The 19,906-nt window shown below is 47.6% G+C and overlaps 1 protein-coding gene across 4 annotated transcripts in view; it reads right to left on the bottom strand.

The window, feature by feature from the left end:
* LOC144146851 (monocarboxylate transporter 12-like) overlaps positions 1 to 19,906 on the bottom strand; it is a 74,827-nt gene that overhangs the window by 20,502 nt on the left and 34,419 nt on the right. The window contains exon 1 of one of the 4 annotated variants that reach the window (XM_077678798.1): positions 12,301 to 12,632. The exons of the other annotated variants lie outside the window; for them this stretch is intronic. The gene's annotated coding sequence lies outside the window, so the exon portion shown is untranslated. Of the gene's footprint in view, positions 1 to 12,300; positions 12,633 to 19,906 lie in introns of those variants that run through there. 4 annotated transcript variants of the gene reach the window in all.

Below are 19,906 nucleotides of genomic sequence, written 5' to 3'. Positions count from 1 at the left end.
TGTTAGAAAATACAATGTACTAGAATTTGGTTCACGCTGGCGATAAATTGGCGTTTCCGGGGTAAAATTTCAGACTTAACTGTCTACACTCACGTTCCGGAAACTACTCGTTGCTGTATTTGACACCTTTATGGCGAAAAATTGCTTTTAGTACACGTTTATGACGAATAATTTCGAATTCTCATGTGCATATTTTTTGTGTCCGCGACTTACTTGCTTCCAATCAAGCACGGTACTCGCTACTATACATGCGCCCGACCACGTCGAAACAACTGTGAAGACTTACGCTGGTAGCTGGGTAGTTCCATCCACCGTGTAAATTGCGCTGTTGTACGTCGAGATTTTAAAGAGATGTCAAGTGCCGTGTGATTCCTCCGTGCATATTGGTTTTAAACTTCGTGCGTAGTTAATGGGTTATGTATTAGCTCAACCTCGCCGAGTGGCTAGCAGGAACTTCCACTGCAACACGAAGAACCTTCTGAACCAGGAGTCGTGTGAGTACACATCTTTACAGAAATCAGCGGTCGAGTTGCGAATTTTTTGCCTCTTTAAAAGCATTGGATCGCAAAGCACGGAATATGAGACAATAGCTAGAGGGACTGACGTGAATACGCAAGAATAGAAGAATGGGTTAGTTTAACTATTTTCCTTTGGAGCAGACGAGTGAATAGTAATCTTCTCAGGGCAAATAAGCATTTAAGGAGCTCAAGAGGAGGATAAGGGGCCCCTGCAACACTCTTTTCAGCCTTTTTATCTGTACCCTAACCGCTTTCAGAACGTGGTCAACAAGCTCATTCAGTACTTTTAATATGGGATCACGAAGAACCTCAGGGCGGAATTACTGCTTCACGCCCATCATATAACGTATAAACTTGCACAAAGGGTTTTTCTCTCTTTTGCGGTCCTACCATTGTTTGCCCAGTTGAGTGACGTCACTTGAGATATCTTGCGGTCATTGGCTGGCTCCTTTTCAGTTGCAGTAGTAAAGACACTCTATAGCCTCTTTAAATGAAACTTCAACAAAAGCAAAAGTGTATTTGGTCGACGAACAAATGACGCAGTGCAGCTTCGTGCTGGCGATAACTACAGCTTTTTAGGTACTTACAGCTACGAAAGAAAAACGGGAATTGTTTATCGGAAGTGCTGCAGGGTCTTTTTAAAGATACTCTGCAAAACTTCCGATAAACGCCTTCACTCTTTCCTTCGCGTCTGGAAGCACCGTGAGGGTTATAGTTATCGCTAGCACGGAGCGGCAGTGCGGGATTCGCGCGTCCCAGCAGATACGCCTTCTGTTTCTGCTTTTCTTTTGCGGCTTTCCTTTTAAAGTGGTTTTCGAACGCGTTCACTGCGGCAACAGCTGGTCAATAGCTGCTTTACGTAACGTAATCTCAGCGGTTGAAGAAAGCCAAGACTGGGAAAGAGAAAAAAATCTTTTGAGCTTGTTTCTGAGTTATCTGATGGGCATAGAGCAGTATGTTTTGGCTGAGGTAATTTGCCACGCCCTAATGTAAGTACTGGATGTGTTGGTTCACTACGATATGAAAGCTTTTAAGATAACAGGAAAAGCTGTAGAAGTGTTGCAGGGTAGAAGTAGAATGAGAGGCAGAAGTTCCATGGTTTAGCGCAGCAATAGACGGCATACGCCAGGACCAGGAAATCGCCAGGTCAGATACTTTCAGCTCTGATGTGTCAGCGCTACAGCACTGACGTTGCCTTATAAATAAAATAATGGAGGCCGACAACTGTGTGGAAAAGTTGATTGATCGTAGGGTTTAACGCGCCGGCGCAACGCAGGAGATGAGGCGCGCCGTAGTGGATGGTTCCGGATTACTTTTTACCACCTGGGCATCTTTAACGCGCGCCGAAATCTCGTACACACGGGCGTTTTTGCTTTTCGCCTCCATCAGAAAAGCGGCCGCCGCGGCAGGGAATCGATTCCGCGACCTCGTGTTAAGCAGCGCAACAACGCCTTAGCCACTGGGGCACCGCGGCGGGTGTGTGGAAAATGTAATCGCTGATGGCTGCATTTAGTGCATTCACGCCATTGGTACAATTTTGCGAAAAGAAAACGTCTATGCGGGATTGGTACACTGTATGCGAGGGATCCTTTGCTTTGTACTGCACTTCGACTTTCCTAACAATGGACGGCTATTCTACTAAATTAAGTCAGGTTATGCCACTCGCACATAAGAGCGTTTTATGGAGGCAAAGAAACCAGTTGAAGCTATGGTCTAAACGGGACTGCAGGAAACACGATGCTGCGCGCTCCTTGTGGGAGCTTGACGAGATGCACGAGTACTTGAAAGGCACCTATCTACGGCCACGATGTTTGCATACGTGACAGCGCACCGAGCCGCTTCAAGAGCAGAGCCACTTTAAGATCCACTTCAAGAGTTCTACGAACTTTGAAGATCTATACGCGTCTGGCAGGGGGGGAGAAGAGGCGAAGTCGGCGAAGTGTCTGTTTTTTGTTACGAGGCATAAAAACAACTCTTTCGACGGCCTTAGTGATTTCATAAAACACCAGATTGCCTACACAGACCATTGACAGAAAACGCCGATATAGAGAATCCCCTAAGACGATTCCTATCTGCAAGTGAAAATTTATGCTGACGCTAATCCATGCACCTGCTGAATTCAGTGATCAGTTTAACCACGAAAAGCAAAGCCATTGTAGTTATGGGCTGTGTATCCAAGGCATCCTGTTATAGCACTCGTGCCCGCCCACGAAAGAAACTCCCGCAGGACAGCTTTCATCCGTAATAAGGAGACGTAAAAGTGAGCAAACGATAAATCTCCACTTCTATGTTTATTGGGGCGTGTTTGTTGGTGAACATCAGTGGCAACTGTGGACTTTGTCAGCGTTTCACATACATTTTAGTGTTCTGTGGATGTGCTCTGAATGACAGAACCATAAAAAGAAGTGCGGTTTTAGTGTATTGTTTATAATAAATCACCAAGGCTATCTGGCAAATATTTAGGGTTCCTTGTTGTTTATTTAAATAAAGGCACCCGCAAAAAAAGCTGACATTTCAGTCTTTAGGAACGTCACTCCTGCTGCGACCAAAGTCCCCTATTACAACGAAATTTCGCATGAGCCTCGAATGCTAGGCGTGCGCTGGTATAAATGACTTTTTCGGAGCTCCAAAAACATTGAAGCGTGTTTTTGTTAGTTGAAAGAAACTATTTATTGTATTTCCATGTGCAATTTACCTAAATTAAACTTTACTGTTTTACTGTGTCACCTGTACATAGTTAAACGTGCGGGTAACCCCAATGGAGTAACCGACCTTACGCGCTCAAGCGAACGCCCTAAGTGACGTGAACAAGCTTTATTTGTACCGTCATCCTTTACCCTTACTACCATATCTCGCAAACAGGGCCTCTTTGCCTTTTTTCTAGAATACATTTACCAATTTTGTTCCTCCGTCACCTGCCATTTGCGAGTTTCTCAACTATCTAGCTAAATTTTCAAATACGTCCAGAGGGCTACCTTGACGGAGGCCACCCTGTCTGTATCTGTGTAATTCCCCCTTGTTCGTCGCACGTTTTCGTGTCCGGCCGCGCACATCTGCTCTTCAAGGAGAAACTACTTTCATTTGAGCGCCCCTTTAGCCAAGCGGTTGGCTACGTCACAGAATAGGCGCTCTGATCTACGCCTGAATGTCAAATTCCACCGCCACCCCCCCTTACGGGCACGTGGCACTGAGTCAGTTTCTGCAGTCGATATAGCGGGAAAAACGTCTCCTTTTTTTTTTGCTTTCATGTCATCCGACTGCGTATTTTTGCTATGATTAAAGAGCCGGCAGCAAGAGAATTCAGTATGTCTTGGTCACAAGCGTTACTCGGTTGAGCAAGTATTTAATTGAACATCACAAAGAAAAATGTTCGCTAATGGCTCCGCGTTCGAGGAGGTCGTAAAACTTTCATCGGTTTCAAGGATGACAGCCGCAGAATGATAAAAGGCGATCCTTTTTAAGTGTACTCAGTCACAAAAGCAGTGACGAGAAGGTACCGCATGTGACGAACACGCAACTGAAGCACGACAGAATAATTAAACGTAATTAGGCAACTTTTTTTTTGTATTTTCTGATTCTTGCTCAAAAGAGCCTCATTTTGCGGATGTGATTAAGAATACCTTGCAGAAATTAATATTGTTTCGTTTTCTGTTCGTCGCAGTACGCGAAAACTACTTGACGGCTAAAGCTGAAAAAGGAAGCTGGCCATATGAAGCTGACCAGTTTTCGGTTTCCAACAAATTCTGACAGGACTGCTATCCCTCGCCGTGTACGAGATCACAAATATGGTGAATAACCGCAGCCACAGGAGACATTCGTGCCGTCGTTTCAAATCGCGGAACAGCGTTTTGAAGGGCGCTTGAGCCCTTCAAATTACCGCTACATTCTTTGTGGTTTAATGAGAGCTCCTCTTTATACATGAATGTGCCGCTGCGCAACGATCTATCAGGATCCCCGCCCGTAAACGCATTGTTTCTGCAGCAAGTTGGGCCCTCGGCGTACACCGAAGACTTGCTCCCCCACAACCGAAATTACTCGCTCACAGAACACTCATACACTCAGATTTAAAATACACAGCCGCTATCTTGGACCGTACTTCGTTCAGGTCATAGAAGCCGTACAAAGTCGAGACGTTAGATTGTCTAGTTGATCGCTTGAACTCATATTGCTTGGATTGTTGTTTTGTAAAACTCGAGCGCACCTGTGATAACGTCACTCGAAATGCGCCTTCAGCGGCGGGCCTTTTCAGGGGTGGATGCTAAGGGCTAGGTATACATAACTGTCGCTTTGCGGGAGGAGCAGGGGTCTGAAATAAAATGGAGAGCGCACGTGTGTCATTTGTCGCTCACTCTAATCGGTAAGCTGTGCGCGACTTGCCCGAGAACAGCCTGCGTGCTCTGCGTAAATGCAGTGCTCTTGTAGCACGTACGGCTGGCAATTTGCTAGGATGACGCCATGGCGGGCGCCGCACGGAATTATTCTTTTAAACCACGCGCGATTTGAGCAGGATGCTAACAAAAAAGAGCGCGAAACGGAGGACATGGTGCAGAGACACGCAAAACGAGCGCTGAATCTCAATTAAAGCATTTATCGGGACTTAACAGCAACGGTTAGCATGGTGATGAATAAGGAAAACATGAACGTAATGCTGTGTGTTTTCTTGTCTCCATTATTCCACGTGTCGTTTTTCCAACCACCCAAAAACCCGCTTGCCCAGGTGGTTCCTCGTTAAATTAGGTGTATTTGTCTACTTAAAACGTTGAATTCAGTTGCAACCAGTGAGAACTTGGAAACACTTCGCGATGGACATGTTGAAGTGGCAGGGCAAAGTGGCGCTCACATGGGTTCGCTTACGAGGACAGTCATGAAATTTATACGGGTTCAGGTGCAGGCGAAAGCGAAATGGAGATTTCAACGCACGTTAATTAAAAATTCCCGGTGGTTCAAAATTAATCCTGAGCTCTCCACTACGGCATACCTCATAGCCCACGTGCAGCTGCGGCGTGTTCAACCCCGGAAAAAAATTAGCCGTGGCTTACCTCGGCTATGCCAGGATATACGTAGCGTGAGCCAAGGTTCAGCTGGTTATTCTTAGGTTTCCTGGTTGTCTAGGATTGGCTGATTATCATTCTTACTGCTGCTAAAACGATTTCGAATCCAATCCAATTTTCTTCAATTCAATTCAATACAACCCATTTTAATCGAATCCAATCTAGTCGCGGCGGCGGCAGCTCTGGCGCGCCAGCTGTGCGCGGAGAGACGGCGCTGCTCCTCGCGCATGCGCTGCACGGCTCTCCAGGAGGCACGCGAAACTGCTCAACCTCGGCCAGTGTAGCTCATGCTACAAAAGAATTATATGGTTTGCTAGGCAACGTACTGACTCTGAGGTCAATTACTGCGGTATCTTGTGCCTCTACATCCCAATCACGAGGGTTTACTGTTTTAGCAAGCGGACCTGCCTGAACGCCCAGCAAAATCTTGCCATTTCACACCATTCCCGTTTTCCGGTGAGCCAGCGGGCCCGGTACTTGTAGTGGGCCTCTATACGGCTCGCAGCGGTCGACATAGGCGTTAAAGGATTACCGATGGAAAAACAGATCCTGAAGAAACTCATGGGATCCGCAGGCCAACCTTACGGTGAAGGCAACGAGACACCTACAGCGCAAAGTGTCGCTCAAAAGCATCGATCAAGTGCGGATAGGTAGTTAAGCATGACACGACAGCTGTGGCCGTTATTCAGTAGCTCTAAATATGCACATATGCTGTGAATGCGAACCATGGTAAACCATCGCAGGTTTTTTAGCATTAACTTTTTGTGCTCGCTTTGGTTTAGTTCATGAGAACGGTACAGTTGCGGAGGCCCTTTTTCTATTAAAGGGACACTGAAGTAAAAATACAAATTGCTGTAGACCGATAGATTAGCACAGCGAGAACGTGATTATACCGCTCTTACGCTTAGCTTTTCTATAACAAGGTAGAAAACAGCAAAAACGTCAAGACAGGTGTCACCGCCACTGGCTATACCGCGGAACGTACAGCGAGAGTGGTTAAAAGTGGGTGGAAAATATTTAGCAATATGCCCTCACACATTTATGAAAACTAAACAGGGCGTTTTTGTGGTGTCATGTTTGAACGTCAAAGAACAAAAAGAAAGCTAGAAACAAAGTGATGGGAACCCATCCGCTAATCACACGGCGACCCCAAAGGATAACAAGCTGGTTTCGGTACAGTACGTAGTGGAATACTCTACCAGATGATTGTGCAAACTTTGTACCGTACTGCGGGCATACGCCTCGAGCGTTGCCTGTAGGGGCGCCACTGAAATCCCCCTAGCGGTCTGTTTTGAAAGCAGCTGCGGGAGATCTGGACCGCTCCCCACTGTCGCCGCTGCTTTTGCCGCACGTTCAAGATTGAGATTGACCGTTTGTATGCGTTGGAAAAATATATATATGTGGAGCAGCCACTCTGTTCACAAATATGGAGCATTTAAAAATATTTCGAGCGCGATCTTAGTGGGCTTAATTGGGTCTGTACAAGCGCCAGGTGTTTGTCAAAGGGCGGCGTCGCGAAACCGGCATATGCATAGAATTCCACGGTCCCAAAATTTACTAACAGTGCGTCGCAAGCAGCGTTTCCTCAGATGTTCATGCTACGGCTATACACTACTGTGTAAATCGGTTTTGTGCGCTTACATAACCTAGCGGAGCGCTCATACCTGACAGCGTGCCAGTTACGCCTGCAAATGTCATACCTCAGATATTGACCACTACCCTTGGAAAGTCACTGTAAATTTCACGAACATTCTACGAAATGAGTGCGATGGACAATGGAAAATTACACTGAAGGATCAGCGCACGACAAAAAATTTATCGCTGGGTCGTTTGTCGTGAGGTGAGCTCTGGCAAACGTTCATTATCTGCTGCATATATAATCCGCGAACAGCATGGAAACGGGCTTATACAGTAATCCGGGTCCGCGACTCAACGCTTCTTCAAATCAGTCTTACGACACAGGAAGTCTGTAGAATCTAGCTCAAACTGAAATCACAGGGATTTATCAAATATCACACTTTCCCAACGACACCTTTTATCGCTGTGAACTGCGTATACCTTATGCTTCCGAAAACGCGACCGCCGAGTGATCAGCTGTCCGTTTAAGCCGAAAAACAACAATGAAAAAGCTTGTGTGTGTGACTACTACAACCTTCACTTCTTGATTTCGCTTCGCATTCGTACCCAATCATAGTTAAGCATCCCCTCCTCGTACTCCATGTTCTACGATATAACAGTGGATTTCGCATCTAATTTCTCTGGTTATTAGATGCAACGCATCTCAAGCTCGCCCCTCTGTCCTTCCTGCGTCTGTCCGGCGTTGTCCGCACAGCTGCGCCTCTCCTCCTCTCCTCTCTCCGATAGCGAACACTCTCTCCCAAAAACGCTGCGGGTTGGTGCAGCGCGCTCTCACTCTGTTGCTAGGCGCCGGTGGGCGGCGCTGCGCACGCTGCGCTTGTGCAGTACTCTCTCTCTCCGCGCTCTCCTCTCCTTCGGGCGCTGTGAATATAAAGCGGCATGCCGCGCTCCGACGGTCTCAGTCGACGGTCGTCCGCGTTACGCTTGCACTCTCTCGCCGTACTCGACGATGCAATCGTCGAGCCCCTAACTGTGCACTTTATCAGACCACAAGGCACACATTCTCGTCTGCAATAAAGACCGTACCTGAGCATACGTGTACTGCATGTGCATTGCATGGTGAACATGGAAAATTACACCCACCTCCCCTTCGCGTGAGAATCCCTGCTATAAGCGTAATCACTACGATGGAAAACGCCAATGGAACCCCCATGAGATGCGTTGCATCACACCAGGGTTCCCGCGAGGGGAGGTGGGCGTAATTTCAAAGACGATAGTCTTTCTTGGGCTACTTAAACGTCTGTCTGTCTGTGACTCGATTCAGCCAACCGGCCAAAGCAAAACTATTCCTGCGCAATAGTCTTATATAGTCACAGCTAAATCTACCCGTCTATGTCCGGTGTAAGGTTCATACTTGTCAACATTGTTGAAGAAGAACAAGACATTACGCAAATATGAGACAACCAATCAATACAGAAGTGATATTTGCAGTGTTCTTTTATAAAAAAATCAAACATGCTTGACTTTTGCGAAATTAAATACTTCATCAACTGCAGAAAAAAAATTCACTCCGCCGTCGCCTGCTGTCGCCCGCGCCACTATAGCTTCTGGCGCCATTTTAAGAAATCAACCGGCAGCAGTTACGCAAGGTTCCACTAGATAGGTTTCAAGTTCTGCTTGCAACGCACGTGGAGTAGGGAAACGCGGTTCTATAAACGCTGAAGTAGGGCGCCTCGATTAACGCGCGTCTTCGGCGTACGGCAGCGTTCGCATCGTGACACCCGGTTTGGAGCAGTGGAACGCGGGAAATTTAAAATGATTTAAGCAAACCTTTAGCGTCTTTACCTTGGGAGGAGCGCCACGCAAGAGAAACAACATGAGAGGTGAGCGGGAAAGCGAAGGGAGGCATTTACTTCGCAAAAGCCGATAAAGACTATCGTCTTTTGACGACATTTGCAACGAAAGTAGCTGATACGCGGCCAATTTTTTTTCTTCCTGGCTTACGTTTAGGCGAACTTCTTTAGCATTTACGAAGCTTAACTGGGTTTTTAATTCCAGTACGAGCTATTCTGTTTGTTTCCGACTTGCAGACCATTTATTTTTCCGTGGTTTCACTAGCTTTACTTGGTTCTTGCTATACGGCATGAGTGCGCACGTACAGTCTTCGTCAAAATTTTGTGGGCTACGGCGACCGTGTCCGGAGCAGGCGAGCGGCCGAGCAAGGGCGCTGCGCTTGCCGCTGTCGGCTGGTTACGCGGCTAAAGAGAGTAAGGGGAACTTTCGCGCTTCATTTCGTAGTATGGCTGGCGCGATAAGTGCAGCGGGGCCGGTTTCTCAGAGCAGGCGCACTTCGCTTCAGCGAAGGCACTTTGAGCAGCACTTGTCGCTCCGTATACACTGCAAAAGCAAGAGCAAAAGTTCCCCTTGCTCTCTTTAGCCACGAAACCAGCCAACAGTGGCAAGCGCAGCGCCCCTGCTCGTCCGCGCGCCTGCTCCGGCCATGATCGGCCGTGGCCCACAAAATTTTGACAAAGACTGTACGTAATGACGCAGAGCCTTGGAATATACTTGAAAGTTTTGTGTAGCCTATATTCCCGTAAAAGGCACAATATATTGTCAGGTTTTCGGTAATCATATCCACGAAACACATTTTTATAGGACGTACATATTCGAAACCAAGCCACATTTGTTGTCCGCGCTGCATATCCAAATCAAAATCTCACTGTGCCAGTATCAGGTCTAAACGAGGCGAGAATAGAATTCACTTGTGCCTTACGTATTCGGAGGTTACAGTGGTGATATGCTGCTGCCGTGACCGACGCCCGTAAAGGCGGCCAAGAAGTCCGCTGAACCGCGTCCCCGGATAGTTCTTGTAGGCGTTCGAGCACTCTCCCAAGACGCAGCTGTTTTTTGCAGTGCCCTGACTGCACTATTTGCTAAGAGACGTGGTCACAGCAAGACGTTTAGGGCGCGGAAAGGCAAAAAAAGAAAGCGAAAGAGAACCGAAACATTGCATGGGCCCCTATCAGCCAAGCAGCGCCAATCACGCAAACGCCGCGGAGAAGCGGCGGCAGGCGGCGCAGCGATCGGGAAGCTCGAGGCGTATAGCCAAATTTATTAGGACTCTCAGCGTGCTTTTTCTGCATCACACACAAAAAAATAAAAACACGGTAGCGCATATTTAAGGTTCACCAATTTTGGACCAGGTCAGTACTTTCAAGCGTACGGAACGTCTCGCGGACGTAAATTCTTCCCAGGCTGCCGCTGGACAGCGCTACTCGTCCACGCATGCGCCGATACCACTGTCTGAGGAGGCGTGTTGCGTACCAGCGGTTGGTTCGACGCAACCGTCACGCAGCCCAAAAAAGGACAGTATGCTTTTCGTCAACAAAGTGCCAATACCGTGCACTGGTCCCCTGAAGAACGTTTTGTTTAGTGATCCGGAGAAGCAAAGGGCGTAGTAGCTTGGGAAAGCACAACTGATATGACCGAAACTGACGAAACCACTTGGTACGTGGTAGCGTTGTATTAGGTCGGTTCTATGGAGCTGTACATCACCGCAGCCGATCGCCTGCTTCCGGTTTATCGCGCCGAACACAAGATGAGACAGCCGCTTTTTGCGTCACGGAATCGTAGCGAGAGAAGTGACGAACGTAAATGCGTTGTTTGATTAGCCATTTATCCTTAATTAAGGCATTTTTTGGCACCAGCTCCAGGCTAAAATGTCTATGAGAAAATCAGACTTGTTTGAAACCAACGTACTAATTGTCGTCTATGTCTCTTTAAGTGGCCAAGAAGCATATAAGTGCAAATAACTATCTCAATAACTAATACTGGTTGCAAGGTTCATACATATCAATATTGTTTGGCGCAAAGGAAACCTTGGACCTGTTGAAGGGAAGGCGTGGGTATTGTAAAAAAGGGAATCGGGATGTCTACGTCGTCCTCGTTATCACCAATGGCGTGTTTGCGGAAGACGGGAACAGGCAGCAAAGCATATATGGGAATATAACTCTTCCCGGACACGACGGGTTCCTTAAAGGAGCCATGAAGACAAAATACGAGTTGGGTTTATTAGAGAGATTGCTTAGTTCCGATAACAATGATACCAATATCATCGCAATCTTCGAACAAATAACGTAGATATTAAAGAAAACGTGTGAAGCAGTCGCGACCCCCAGGCCAATTTCCCGCAACTTTTCTATGACGTCACGGAACCTTGTTTGTGCGATTGGCGGCCGCCTAACTGACCTGTCGCGACGACACATGACTGGACGTCTGTAATGGGGCCTCTAGTTCCATTTGACCGCATCACTTGAATGCTATCGTGGAGTTAACGCACCGAAAATTATGTTTTATTGTTGGCCCTTATGACGTCATTCTTGCTCATAACACGTCACTGTGGTGCAAAATTTGAAAGTTTTTAAATACTTCTTGCTTTTTTTTTTCGTTAACAAACATCTTTTGTGGCTGTAATGGAACTGAGCGAGATACTGAGTCCTAGTTGTTTCAAATTAAACGAAGTTGTATTTTCTCTTCATGGCTCCTTTAAGATACCAAGCTTTTTTTTTTCAGTTCGCAGTTATTGTTTTTCCTCAATATTTTAGCCTGTTCCGTACTGGGTTACTGTAAAATGCATCTTTCACATTGGCTTTACTCGGATCACGAGTTCGCTAGAAAACGAACTTATTCTAACCGGTAACTTTACATGCTTCGTTTTTAAATTTGGTACCAGATTCTATTTCGCGTGGTTTTCTGCGGCGATTACAGACAAAACCGTTCGGCAGAATTAGGACAGAGATAGAAAAGTCGTTTTTTAAGCTCTCACCAGATATACCGGCGGGTTGGCACAAATGCAAAGTCACGACCATGCGCTACGTGCTAACGAATAGCAATTTAAAGTTCTTGCTGTCGCGTGCACAACAATGCAGGCCCCAATGAGGGATGATTATCTCAGCATAAGGAGAAGCGGGAAATTAAACCCACGAAGAAGGGCAAAGTTAAGGGTACGTAAAAACTAGCAGGAAATACGCGAAACGCGGTGAGTCAGACGGGTCAGGCTCGTGACACGAAAACGCTTTCAAAACAACTTACTGAGAAACGGAAATATTTCAACAGTTTTCAGTTATTTGGAAAATATATCTCGTACTCACGAAATCTGGTGTTCCTCGCATGGTAAAACCAACATCGACGCCGTGGCGAAGCTACAAAACAAGCCTATCCCTGCGATCACACAGTCAACCACAAGTCATCGCTCGACACTAAGCGACAGAGGTTTAGGTGCATCCGAGCGGCGACAATATACGCTGCTCGGAAAGGGTTGTTCTGCCATGCCGTTGGAGATTTCAAATGTGGCGCCGCGGAATTGCGCGTTGCCACAGCTGAGCGAAAGTGCAAACCAGTCTCCTCGTGGCCTGGGTGTGCCCAGGGCCGCAATGGGGCGCAGCAAGAGGGACATGTGAGTTGTATTACATTCCCGCCCTAACAGCTGCTCGTAGCGTGCGCCGCGTGGAAAGAGTAGGGTGTGAGCGATGGTAAACGGCGCGGGGAATCGCCATTCTGGTCTGTTTTCCGGCGAGTAAGAGAGAGGAGGGACCAAGGTGACTCGTTGTTTCACTTCGCGCAGGCTTGCGACCGAATGGGGGCTTTTCCCGGAACACAACCAAAGCGAGTTTGCCCCCTCTTACGGTCGGGGAAGCACCGATAGGTTCTTCCCGGGCTGCTACTTCTCGGAGATGTGGCTGTTTGTGGTAACACGTGCCGGCAACCAAAGCGGAATACGTCTTCGGCTGCGTGCGTGTCGTAATGACATGACAGGTTATAGTGGAAAGAGGGAGAGAGAGAGAGATCAAAACAGAGCGACAAGGACACCGGCTTATCGTGCCACTTCTCCGCATCGACGAAGTTCATTGAAACGCAATCGCGGGATTCACAAGTGACAACTAACTAGAAATGTTATTTTTCTTTTCGGCGGGGTGAGGTATGGCCTCATACGTCAGGAACGAAACGGAGGAGTTACGGCACGATTCAGTTGTACGGCGGTGATCTCTGTGCGCCGTTTATTCGACAGCGGTGTGGTTTTCTGATATTTGATGTTCGACATAGTAATCGAGCACTTTTGTACATCGGTTCAGACATAGCTCGGAAAGCATGCACTGGTAGCTATTCTGGCTGCCTTAAGACACGTGATTCTTGAAGCGCCGTTACGTTGTTAACGTCGTTGCCCGCAAACATGAGCAGCTCAGTTTCCCGTAAGGAGACATGTTTAAACGCATGCCGACGCCTAAATTAATTTATGTTCTTTCTTGTTTGGTGCTTTTTCTTGTCTTTATTTAGTTGATTCGCTCATTTCTCTTTCTTTTCTTCTTTCTTTCTTTCTTTCTTTCTTTCTTTCTTTCTTTCTTTCTCTCTCTCCCTGTCTTTCTGTCTTTCGTTCTCTTTCTTCTGCCTTTATTCATTCCTTTCGTTCTTGCGTTTCTCCCCCCCCCCTCTCTCTCTCTCTCTCTCTCTCTCTCTCTCTCTCTCTTATATCTGCATGGACAGTAAAAGTCGTGGAATAGCATGAACCAAACAGGAGCAACAGCAACAGAAACACCACCGAAACATCAGTTGTAGCTCTGAACAACAGCTATGGGGACAAAAAAAATGTCGGGAAGATATCAGCGGTAAGCTTCTTAAAGAAGCTAACGAAAAATGAAACTAAACAATTGTGCTCGCTGTTTAATATAGCAACGTTGCTTTTAATCCTGCTCAATATCAACATAACCAAAATTAAACGCTCCGTGCGTTGCTAAATAACAAGAAATGTACATAGTAGGGTTAGTAATGCGTCCATGGGATCACTTGCACCCGTACTTCCACCTGTTAATTCAGCAAGCTACTTGAGGTGCTGCAATCAAACGACCGCCCTCACGTTGGAGCAGCATAGCGCCACATCGCGGAGCTGTGAGACACTGATCATCAGCTATCATAACAAAACGCCACCAGTGCCGAAAAGAATTCACAATAGCGCACTTACGGAAAATCGACAGGGAATTGGGAGAAACAATCATATTTGTTTAGTAACCAGATGTGGCAGCAGACTGGGAAATGGGGGAAACAATCATATTTGTTTAGTAACCAGATGCGGCAGCATTTTATTGCTTCGTTTGCGGCCATTTTGTACTGGCAGAACAGTTTTCTTCAGCACTAGTAACTTCAATTTTACTTCGCGTGTTCAGCTACTCCACAGCTCGTTGTCATCGTAAACTGCACGATCACCTCCACGCGAGAAATTGCTGGTTACTTCTTAGCGCAATAGTAATGCTCAGTACAGCGAAACCTCCGGAAGTGTGCACGGTATTTGCCACAGAGTCAACCCCAGAACACGTCATCATAGGCTACGCACACGTACCCCCTCTACGCATATGTTGAAATGCCAAGGCGGTGAACAAAATATCTGCCGTTCGGCCATGTTTCCGAGGTATGCCAGCTTGGCAACGTGATGCACTCGGTGTGGTGGAACCACGACCCTACCACGAGCAACGCCTGGAGTCTCTGTGCTAACCGCAGGATGAAGCATGAAGGTACCCCTCAAAGCTGCTCTGCTCGCCAGGACGAGCAGACGATCTACAAACACAGTCTAGTCCACAAGACTGACTATAGGTCTGCGAAAGCAGCTGTACAAGAGCAGCATGCTGCTGGACACAAGAAATCTTCAAGAAGGCAAGAACAAGAAGGACACAAGCCTATCTCTATGGACCTGGATAAAGACTTGTCCTACCATTCCTACAACGCGCAGCACGGTTAAAAGCTGAAACTGCAGCTACCACGGTGGCGCCTGCTCCTGCGGCTACACCTCCTCTGGCTTCAGTAGAGGCTCCGAGAGCACCAGCTCCGAGAGCAGCACCAATGTCCACGACTACAGGGGCGCCGGCGTCAACACCAGTTGTCACACCAAACCCTGCTGCTAGGTCTTCTAGATGTTCTTCCCCTGCCTCCATGGAAGGACAACGCGAGTCGCAAGCTGAACGTAACCCGGCAGGACTTGGTTCTGCAATCTACTACATCGTGGAAGCTGTGCGTCTCTTTCTCAACTCTTTTTCCACTCCGCTGGCCAAAGCTGTCGTGACGCTCATCGACTTCGTTTGGCCCCTATTGGTACAATGGCGGCAGCGGCAACCATCACTACACGTTCCCACACTGTGTAGCAAATTCGGCAAAAAGCAAATTTTCCAATGGAATGCATGTGGAGTTTATCAGCAGCTTCCAGAATTCCGCAGATTTGTTTAAAAACACCAGTTCCCTGTTATTGCCATCTCGAAGTCCCGACTTTCCACAGATTTAAGGCTATCCGGGTACGCAGAGCTGCGTTCATCAACTGGTGTTGATGAACCGCGTTTTATAGGGACCGCATTTTATAGCGCGCATAACGTTGAGGGGACTGCGTAAGCCGGTCCCAGTCGATGACGACGTTGGCGTACTTGTAAAGCGGCGTGGACTCTAGGTGTTTGAGCCAAGCGTGGGTGTAAAGTGCCATTGACGTCGCGATGGTTTCCACAGCATTATCAACGACCACAAGCTGGTATGCAGACATTGAGTTTCATGGAAGCGACCATGTACCAACTTACATTATTGCCGACGGTTTGCCTGCTGGTCCCCGTAAGTTTTTCGTGCAATTTGTCGACTGGGGTAACCTCACCACAGCAGTCAAAACAAGCGCTGGGGATTTCTCGTCATACGACGACGCTAGTAACAACATCACAAAAACCCGGACGTCGTGTAGCAAAACCGCAATCCTGCCCAAGGAGTATACAGTGGCTGACGTCGAGTATGAAAATCTCAGGGCGATCTGTAGAATGGCAGAAACTTGCGGAAGGCTTCCGCAGTAGATGACATACGGAAAGCCAGACGCACGTAAAAGCTCATACAGAGGCATTTGAACAAGCTTGCCAAACATGAATGGGTGTTTTTTTGTTCGAAGCTAGACCCTAGGAAGCCGCTCACAAGGATATGGAGTTTAGTGCGTGGTTTCCGTCACCGAATGCTCAGTTGTACCCTCCCTTTTAACTTTATTTGTTCGATAATGAAGGTAAGCGTCTTAAATGTTGCTGAAGCCTTTTGCGCTAAAGTTACTGCCGCACCGGGGTCTTTAACAACGATCATTTCCAGGGTAACGAACCCATCACCGAACACACCCTACATGGATGAACCATTCTCTTGGCAGAACTTGAAACTGCTCTGTGCTCAGTTAACAAAACCTCTTCTCAGGGCCCCGACGGGATACGTTATGCGGTTTTATGTCATCTAGGCGCCAAAGCGAAGCGGTGGCTCTCGTCAATATTCAATCGCTACAGGCAGACCGGCTGTCTTGAGCCTGGGTGGAAGCACGCTCGCACTGTGCTAAAGACACCACGACTGTTGATTCATATCGACCTATTGCGCTTCTAAGCTTCAACAGTAAGCTCATGCAGAAGATGGTGCTGCTTCGCTTAGACTAGGATCTCACTGACAGAAGCGTATATTCGTCGTCCATGTCGGGCTCCCGAAAGAGCCGGAGCAGCATTGACAAACTTCGCGTGTTGCCCTTGCAACACGTGAATCCCGCAAAGATCTGATGAAACATTACCATTGCAGTCTTCATTGACATCAAGTAGGCATATGACTGTGTTTTCCATGCAGCTGTCCGGGCAGCAATGAGGTCTGTAAGCTTCGAGGGACGGATGTACGACTAAATGTCTGATTACCCCTCTGATAGGAGCATCTACATGTCTGCAGCGGATGGTGAGACATCCCTACATAACGTGACGCGCGGTGTCACTCAGGATGGGGTATTGAGCCCGACTCTTTCTAATATTTCGATGATTGGCCCTGAGGGATGTATGCCGAAATCGGTTGAAATCTCTATGAACGCTGATAATATAAGTATGGTGCTCGGGCCGCAACAGGCGTGTGCCCCAGTCGAGGCTGCAGCGTGCAGTAAGCTCGATTGAGAAATTTCTCGCGAGACGTGGCCTTAATATATCACCAGGCAAGTGCGCCGCAATCGCCTTCACAAAGCGGCACGTCTCAAATTACCAGTTAACAGCTGAGGCGTACCGATACCTTATGTCACCTGTCACAGGAGTTTGGGTTTTATCTTCGATCGCCATCTGGTATGGACGCCGCACATCCAAAGCTTAAAAAAGAAGTTAACGTCATTCGCACACATCTTCGGCATGCTTTCCAACAGCACTCATGGATGTAGCGTCAGCTCTCTTTTAAGGCTACACGACGCCCTCTGCGAAGACTTGCTGCTTGATAGCCTCCGAGCCCGGACTTCTCTCTCCGAAAGGAATTTTAAAATGCAAGAGAGTTTGCAAGTCAGAATACTGAGGTTATGTCTTGGTGTCCCGAAGACTATCTCCATAGTGGGAACCATGGCAGAGAGCATACGGCTTCCGCCCACTGCTATGAAGGCAATGTAACAACTTCGCACGCGCCTGCGCGTAGTGGCAAGGCAACATGGGCATCCTTTGCTGCAGCGTGGGTCTGTCAAGTACAGCACGATCCGCCTTCCCAGTATCAGCCTTCAGCCTCTTATCTTTACCCTCCGTGGCTATTTCCTCCAGTGAAAATTGCCACCAAGGTACCTAGATTTAAGCGGAAGGCGGATATACCAGCCCCTGCTCTAAAGTTGTTTTCCTTGGAGCATATTAACAACAAATACAGAGGCCACACTCACGTTTACAATGATGGCTCTGTGACGGCTACGTCATCGGCGATAGGGACCTCGATTCCTTCGTCGCTCACAATGCGAGACAGGGGCCACACATCATGCACAATTAAATCCGAATGTAGCAACAGGTGCGCACCGCTCCTACTTAGTTAAGCGATCACCCTATCCTCTACGAAGCGTAACGAAAAAGGAAGAGACGAACAGGCGTGCATGCTCTCCCCATGCATCGGTTGTCAGACAAGACACAGCAGCATACTAAAATCCGCGTTAGAACGGTGGTTTGGGCTAGTTGGTGCATACTAAATGAAATTCGAAACAGCGCAAAAATACAGGTCAAGAAACGACGACACACGGCACTGACTAGCAACTGGTTGGTTTATTCCGCGGCTTGTGAAATATACCCAAGAAAGGAAAGCGAGAAGGAATCATGATAAAAATGAAGTACATTTACCAGTACACAGAGAACAGAAGATCTATATACGTGCATTGACCAAAAAGTTAGCAATGAAGCGAAATAACATGTGGCCAGAGGCGCGAGGCGATGAAAGGCAATTTTGAACAGTGCAGCTTGGTGTTTTTTTATTAATCCAGATAGCGGATTTCCTTCCCTCGTAATTCAACAGAAGCCTTACTGACACAGTCGCCGCCTGCCTTGTGAATGAGGCAAGCTTCATAAATTTCACGCTCGCGCTGACCGTTATATGTTCGTGCAACGCGGGTACCGTGGAATCTGGGCGAACACCCGTGGTCGTAACAATGTGTGTCAAGGTTTCTGCCAGTGCCTGATTTTATTGCGTTTGCATGCTCGCTGAGACGATCGATTAAACACCGCGCGGTCGGACCAATATAGGTCTTCCCACAGGACAGAGGAACTTCATACACAACGGAGCACCTAAATTCTACGTAGGATTTTGTGTGGTGTTTCACGCAAAAGGTTCCCTTTGGCTCATTTGTGTTCTCTCGCCTGAAAAGGCCACCCAGTTTGCTTGGTGCAGATAACACTACTCCAAGCCCTGCGCGTCCCGTTACCTTTTTTCAACATGTGCGAAACCTCATGCATGTAGGGGACGACAGCGATTCTTGCCGGCCTGTCCTTCACAGATCCAGCTTCTCTGCGCCTGTGAATTTGCCCTAGCATCACCTCAGCTCAGTCACGTATGAAGGCAGCTGGGAAGCCTGCCGACAAGATCCTCGCAACCTGCGAATCGAAACTGGCCTCTACTTCATGCGGGCAAGACCACTTTAGGGAGCCCCTTAAAGCACCCAAGGCAATGCTCCGTTTCACGATTTTGGAATGGGCAGACGAGAACGGAAGTAGGCTTTTCCTACTTGCAACATAGCTTGGCCTGAAATGTAGGAGGAGGTCCAAAAACCGCAGCTCATTGTCCGAAAGAAGTTCCCTTCTAAGCACGAGACCAGCTAGGGTGGTCTCGAAAATGTTCCTGTTGCGCTGCACATGCTCGTCCAAGTCACCAGTCACCCACTCGGAAAGCACCAAGAAGTCATTGGTCCGACCGTTCGCTGTTTAAACTATCGTCTAAGCGAACATGCAAACACACTAAAAACAACCACTGGCCACACATTGTCATGACCACGGGTGCTCGCCCAGATTCAACGTACGCGTGTTGCACTAACATATAGGGGTCACTGCGAACGTGAGTTATGAAGCTTGCCTCATTCACAAGGCAGGCGGCGACTGTGTCAGTAAGGCTTTTATTGAATTACGAGGGAAGGAAATCCGCTATCTGGATTAATAAAAACACCAAGCTGCACTGCTCAGGATTGCCTTAATTGCATCGCGCTTCTGGCCACGTCTTATATCGCTGCGCTGTATCAGCATTGCTAACTTTTTGGTCAATGCACGTATATAGATCTTGTGTACTATGTGTACTGCTGGATGCACTTCATTTTTATTATGATTCCTTCTCGCCTTCCTTTCTTGGGTATATTTCGCAAGCCGCGGAATAAACCGACCACTTGATAGTCAGCGCCGTGTGCCGTCGTTTCTTGTCCCGTCTTTTTTGCGCTGTTTTGAATTTCAGCTACTAAAATCAGGATCCGCC

Source organism: Haemaphysalis longicornis, unplaced genomic scaffold, assembly GCF_048455015.1.
Source record: "Haemaphysalis longicornis isolate Haplotype H1 unplaced genomic scaffold, Haemaphysalis longicornis Haplotype H1 scaffold_7, whole genome shotgun sequence".
Classification (NCBI taxonomy): Eukaryota; Metazoa; Arthropoda; class Arachnida; order Ixodida; family Ixodidae; genus Haemaphysalis; species Haemaphysalis longicornis.
Note: the sequence above shows the minus strand (reverse complement) of the source record. Positions and strands in the feature narration are given on the sequence as shown.